Genomic DNA, 6380 nt, shown 5'->3' with positions numbered 1-6380 from the left:
ACTTCCCAACCATTCGCCCTCTCTCTTCTCTAGAATGCTCTGGCTCTAAGCTCCAGGCGAGCCAGCAAGGAAGTCTTGATTATTTATTTCTTGAATATGTCAGCTTAGGCTCACTGTCACTTTGTCCAACACACACCTAAGTTCTGGGTGGTTTTATCCTCCATGTGGATGATCCCTCTAACTCCTGGTCTGTGAGTCCTTGACCTTCTTGCCTCCCACCATCTTGTCCTTCACCCAACCTCAGCCTCTGGTGCCCAGGGTCCCACCAGACTTTGTCATCCTCAATAACTGCACCCCTCCCTAATTTGTTTCAGAGACCACACCATCTCTCCAGCTCCCTCCTGTGGACCTTTCGTGAGACCTGGTCCTCTGTTCTCATCACCCTTCATCCTTTGATCCTTGATGTCTCTCTCCCACCTCCTGCAGCTTAACCATCCAGTGTTCTAACCATCCCTTATGCACCCTCCCAGCTCCTCCTCTCTGCCACTCACTCAGAAAAATGACAACACAGGTTAAAGTGACTAAAGGAAACCCTACAATGCACTGGTGGCCTTGCTCAGAAAGTACCACCTTCAGTCTCAAGAGGGGCCCCCAAGGCTGCCGGAGAATCAAACTCTAGTCCCCTCCTCCTGGCCCTCCCAGATGCTAACTCACACTTTCTCTGATGTCCTCAGGCCTCTGCCCCCTCTTCTCCACTCACCCCCCACAGCAGAACTTGTTCCTATTTTACCCATCAAATAGGGACATCAGAAGAGAAATGCTGGCACTTCCTAGCAGTCCAGAGGCTAAGGCACCATGCTCCCAATGCAGGGGGCCTGGGTTCAGCCCCTGGTCAGGGAACTAGATCCCACCTGAAGGTCCTGATGCTGGGAAAGATTGAAGGCAAAGGAGAATGAGAGGTTGGATTGAGCGAGGATGAGCAGAGGATGAGATAGTTGGATGGCATCACCGACTCAATGGACATGAATTTTGAGTAAACTCCAGGGGACAGTGGAGGACAGAGGAACCTGGCATGATGCAATCCATGGGTTCGCAAAGCGACAGGCATGACTTAGTGGCTGAACAAAAACAAAAGCTGCAACTAAAGATCCCGCGTGCTGCAACTAAGACACAGTGCAGCCAACTAATAAATAAACAAAAATAAATATATATATTAAAAAAGAGAAATGCTGTTAAGTGTCCCCACTTGCCCCCTTTGTATCCATAGTCTCTCTGCCATCCTGTGTGGTCCCCCCACCTGCCTGACCCTCCTCTGTGCTCCATCCTGTCTGCCCTGCCCAAAGCCAGCACACGGGGCTACCACTGACCTCTGAGGTCCCATTCTGTGACTCAGAAAGAGCACCTTCAATCCCCATAGCCTCACAGCTGATTCAGCCCCCCACCCCACCAGGACACAGAGCTGGGGGACAGGACGCAGGCTATGGTGTGTCAGGGCCTTGTCCCCACTCCCTAAGTAACTTCCCCCATCATCAACACTTCCCCTTTCTTGACTGATTCATCCCCATCAGCACTTAAACGGTGGTTATTTTTTTCCATCTTTAAAAACAAAAACACCAAACAGCAGCAACACTCTCCTTCTGAGCCTCCAGGAAGGACCCAGGCCATGTCTCCCCTTCTCATCACCCCCAAATCCCTGTTCCTTCCCCACCTTCACCTCTGCTGACTTCATTGCACTTGGACTCCCCTCACCCCAAAGCTCCTTTCCTCTAGGTGACCTCTGAGGTGCTGCACCCCTGGCCAGTTCTCAGCCCCCAGCTTGCAGGATCTTAGCTCCCTGTTGTTGTTCAGTCACTAAGTCATGTCCAACTCTTTGCCCCATGGACTGCAACATGTCAGGCTTCCCTGTCCATCACCAGCTCCCAGAGCTTGCTCAAGCTCATGTCTATCAAGTCAGTGATGCCATCCAACCATCTCATCCTCTGTTGTCCCCTTCTCCTCCTTTCTTCAATCTTTCCCAGCATCAGGGTCTTTTCCAATGAGTCAGTTCTTCGCATCAGGTGACCAAAGTGTTGGAGTTTCAGCTTCAGCATCAGTCCTTCCAATGAATATTCAGGACTGATTTCCTTTAGGATGGACTGGTTGGATCTCCTTGCTGTCCAAGGGACTCTCAGAGTCTTTTCCACCACTACAGTTCGAAGACATCAATTCTTCGGTGCTCTACCTTTTTTGTTGCCCAACTCTCATATCCTTACATGACTACTGAAAAAACCATTGCTTTAACTATATGGACCTTTGTCGACAAAGTAATGCCTCTGCTTTTTAATATGCTGTCTAGGTTTGTCAAAGCTTTCCTTCCAAGGAGCATCAAACCCAGTGAAAGTGCGGAGTTCTAACCACCAGACCGCCAGGGAATTCCCAGCCCTCTGTTTTTTGGAGGCCGGACACTGATTATTCAGTCTCCTCAGAGGCCCTGTCTCCCTGACTCCAGGTTGCCCCCTCTCAGTTTCCCTCCATCCCTCCTGCCTATTTTCCAGTCTCTTCTGCTGGTTCCTCCTCCTCTCCATGTTAAGTCCCAGCCCACACCCCCACTCCCCTGATCCTCACACCCCAGGTGACCTCAGCCTCAGACATTTCTCACCCAGACTCCCATCCTGCTCTTCTTCCCGAAGGACGGCTCCATCAGGACATCCTGACTCCTGACTCCTTCACCTCACATGCAGTCCATCAGCTAACTCCATCTGTCCTACCTTCCAAAGACACCCAGAATCTGCCGCTGCTCCCCGCCTCCATCCTCACCTCCCTGGGTTGAGTCACCCTCCCTTCTTGCCTCCTAACTGGTCTCCCCTCTTCTGCCCTTGTCCCCACACCCAGAGCCTCTTTCCCACGGAGGGCAGAGTGACCTGTGAACACTGAAATCCAAGTCTGCCCTGACTCAACTCAAAGACCGCCAAAGTTTCCCCAACTCAGTCCTCAACCAAGGTTTCGAAGCCCTACCGTAGGGACCTTGTTTATTATGTACAAAGTGACGATGGAACACAGTCCCGCTCTCTGGTTGTGTTTGTCTGTGGCTGCATATGTTTACTCTCTGACCCCTGCCCTAGCTATCTGCTCCCCACGCTTAGGTACCCCACCTCCCCCCACCCCCACTCCCTCCCTTGTTCTCTCTGCTCTGAACACATCAGCTTCCTCCATGTTCTTCCAAAATGCTGTGCATGTTCCCACCTCAAGGCCTTTGCACTTGCTGTCCCTTCTGCTCAGAACACTCTCGCTCCCTCCCACCCTCCCTCATTCTTTCAAGTCCTGCTCAGACTTCACAGGGAGCCCTTCCCTGACCACTCCCCCGCCCCTTTCCACAGTACCCTCCCTACTCCCTCTTTTCACCCTGCCTGACTTTTCTCCTTGACTTTTCCCAGACTAACAGACTGAAGAAATTGCTCTTCTCCCTTCAGGGGACTGAAGCCACCCTCTCTTCTCCTGCTGTATTCACAGCACATAGAATAAACAGTATCTGGCACCTAGCAGGGGCCTGCACATTGTGTAAAAGGAGTGACCGGCTGGTACTCAGCATCATGCAGCCTTTAGGATGCTTCCTGTCATTTAATCTGCTCTGCAGTCCTAAGAAGTAGTTCCTTGTTTTACATGTGAGTTTAAAGCCTGCCCAGCCCAAATGTTAAAGTAGATCAGCAGCTGCAGAAGGGCTATGCCGGGGGTCCAACTCCACAGTGCATGCTCCTAACCAGGACCACCTCGACCCTTACCTCTTTTCAAAGGAGAGTTGAGACAGCTCAATCCACAATATCCTTTCCTACCTCCAACTCCCCTGGTCCCATGCCTGGACTCACCTGCCCATCTACCTTCTTCTCACACCCCACCCCGCCGGCCCCCCCACCCCGCAGGCACTCCATCCTTGGCCGGTTAAGGTGATCAGAGCATCTCTTCTCTTCCCACCAGAATTGTTTTCCTGCCTTCCTGGACCTGCCCTCCCACGCGTCTGTCTTCCTCTGGTCCACCTTCACCTTCCGTCCGCCTTCACCTTCCGTCCACCTTCACTGGAGGGGGTCTCAGGCCGGCCGGCTAACGACCCAGGTAAGTGGGATGTGTGTTGGGAGACGTCAGAGAGCGCGCCCGCCCAGCGTTCAGCGGCTGTCTGCGGAGGGTGCGCGCGGCGCCTGCGTGGAGTCCTGAGCCCGACTACTGGTGTCTGCGCGTGCGCGGGCTCGAGGGCGCTGGAAGGGACCGTCATCCGCACTAGGGTACTGGCAAGGTAGGTGGCCTCGTGCAAGCTTGTTGCGCAAAGCTTTGTGAAGTGAAGTCGCTCAGTCGTGTCCGACTCTTTGCGACCCCATGGACTGTAGCCTACCACGCTCCCCCGGCCATGGGCTTTTCCAGGCAAGAGTACTGGAGTGGGTTGCCATTTCCTTCTCCAGAGGATCTTCCCAACCCAGGGATCGAACCCGGTCTCCCGCAGTGTAGGCAGACACTTTACCATCTGAGCCACCAGGCACAGAGCCTGGGGCCTCTTCAAAACTGGCTGGAATCCACCCGACCCACTCCCCTCCACGGTGTGTCGGGGCAAGTTTGGAGCAATTTTACTTTTTTCCAGGCATTTTCTCCCTGCCAAGCCTCTTTGCCTATGTGCTGTTCCCCACCCAGCACTGCCCTGCTCTTTCCCATTTTCTCCTTTCTAAACACGGAGAGCATGGAGCGTGGAGTCAGAGGACTTGTGATCAATATTGACTCCGCTGCTGTCTGACCTTAGGCAGAAGTGTCTAACGTTTCCAAACCACAGGCTCCTCATCTGTGAAAGAGGAGTGATGAGACTTACTCGACTCTCTCACGGGTTTGATGTGAGAGTTCGCTGTTTAGCAAGGTGAGGCCAAAGAGCCTTTAAATTAAAGCAATTCTTGAAGGAGGGTGTGGTTATTACTTCAAGTCCTCTTTTATCTCTAGTAATACTTTTTGCCTTAAAGTCAAATCAATCTGGTAATTATATTTACCAGCTCTATTATTTGCCTGGTTTAACTTTTTCATCCATTTACTTTCAGCCTTCCTGTGTCTGTATATTTTAGGCATGGTTCTTAAAACACAATGTGGCTGGAATTTTTTTAAAAGTCGTTTACTAATGTATGACTCTATTTATATAAACCATCTTATTTGGTGCTTGCTAATGGTCACATTTCATGGTTTTTTTTTTCTCCTTTCTTGCCTTTTTAATTTATTTTTAAAATTTTATTTATTTATTTGGCTGTGCTGGGTCTTGGTTGCGGCACATGGGATCTTTGATCTTTCTTGAGGTATGCAGAATCTTTGGCTGTGACATTCGAACTCTTAGTTGCAGCATGTGACCTCTAGTTCCCTGACCAGGATTCGAACCTGGGCCCCCTGCATTGGGAGCAAGGAATCTTAGCCACTCGACCACCAGGGACTCTCCCTTTCTTGTCTTTTTCCTCATATTTTCCCCCACCACTGTTTTGGAAATTACACATTTTTTCTTCTTCAGTGTTTCTCCAAAACATTTAAATATGTGTATTTATTTAACAAAGTCTAAAGTTAATCCAGTAATTACCTTCCCTTCAGACCCCAAATGGACTTGGTAACACTGTGCCTGGTCTGCTTCTCCTGACATATAGTATTATTGTCTTGAACACTAAACCACATGTTTACTATTAATATTTCCTTCATGGGTGTCAGATCTACCTTATGGAAAAATTTCCTTCTTCCACAAAAAGGTTCTTCAGACGCCTCTGTATGGAATGTCTCTTGGAGATCATCTCCACTAGTGTTCCTCTGAATATGTATTTCATTCTGACAGATACCTCACTAGACATCAGCTGACAGTATAATTTTATGAAAGAAAAAATGTTGCTGCCATATCAGTAAACAGGATGCTGCAGTTGTCAAGCTACCACATAAGAGTGGCCCCTGAGGTGCCCCCTGAGGACACTCAGAATGAGAAAGCACAGAATACTGGCCCCAGGTAACTGAGATGCATATCAAAGGAATGACGGCAAGGAGCCCAGACTTTTACATCTTTGCATACCTAGAAAATTGCTACATGCATCTACCTGAAATGTCTGGTTTTCTTTAATGAACCTTTTGATGTTCTGATTAGCTGGTCTTTGTTGCAAAAACTCCTATATACCTTGGTTTCCCCCTTACTTACCTCCTTGGAGCTGTTTCCCAGAGCTTTCTGAGAGGCTGTGTCCCTTGCTTAAGTCCTCAGTTTTGTCCGCCAAATAAAACATAATTTTCTACCTTTAGGCTATGCATTTTTTTTTCAGTTGACAATTGTCATTCCTTTTTAGAACAATATTTTTTCTATCTAACTGCTTTTGGGATCTTAATGTTTGTCCTTGATGTTCTGCTGTTTTCATTCATCCATTCATTCCATAACTTTTTTTTTTTTTTAACTGGCCTCACTGGGTCTTTGTTGCTGTGCA

At 49.3% G+C, this 6380-nt stretch overlaps 1 non-coding gene across 1 annotated transcript; it reads right to left on the bottom strand.

Moving 5' to 3' along the window:
- Positions 1-5292: 5292 nt before the first annotated feature.
- Positions 5293-5365, bottom strand: TRNAW-CCA (transfer RNA tryptophan (anticodon CCA)). Its single transcript has one exon. It is a non-coding gene; the product is annotated as a tRNA-Trp (tRNA).
- Positions 5366-6380: the final 1015 nt, after the last annotated feature.

The sequence above is a fragment of the Odocoileus virginianus genome, chromosome 11 (assembly GCF_023699985.2).
Source record: "Odocoileus virginianus isolate 20LAN1187 ecotype Illinois chromosome 11, Ovbor_1.2, whole genome shotgun sequence".
Classification (NCBI taxonomy): domain Eukaryota; kingdom Metazoa; phylum Chordata; class Mammalia; order Artiodactyla; family Cervidae; genus Odocoileus; species Odocoileus virginianus.
The sequence above is the reverse complement of the archived record's forward strand: the minus strand, read 5'-3'. Positions and strand labels throughout refer to the sequence as shown.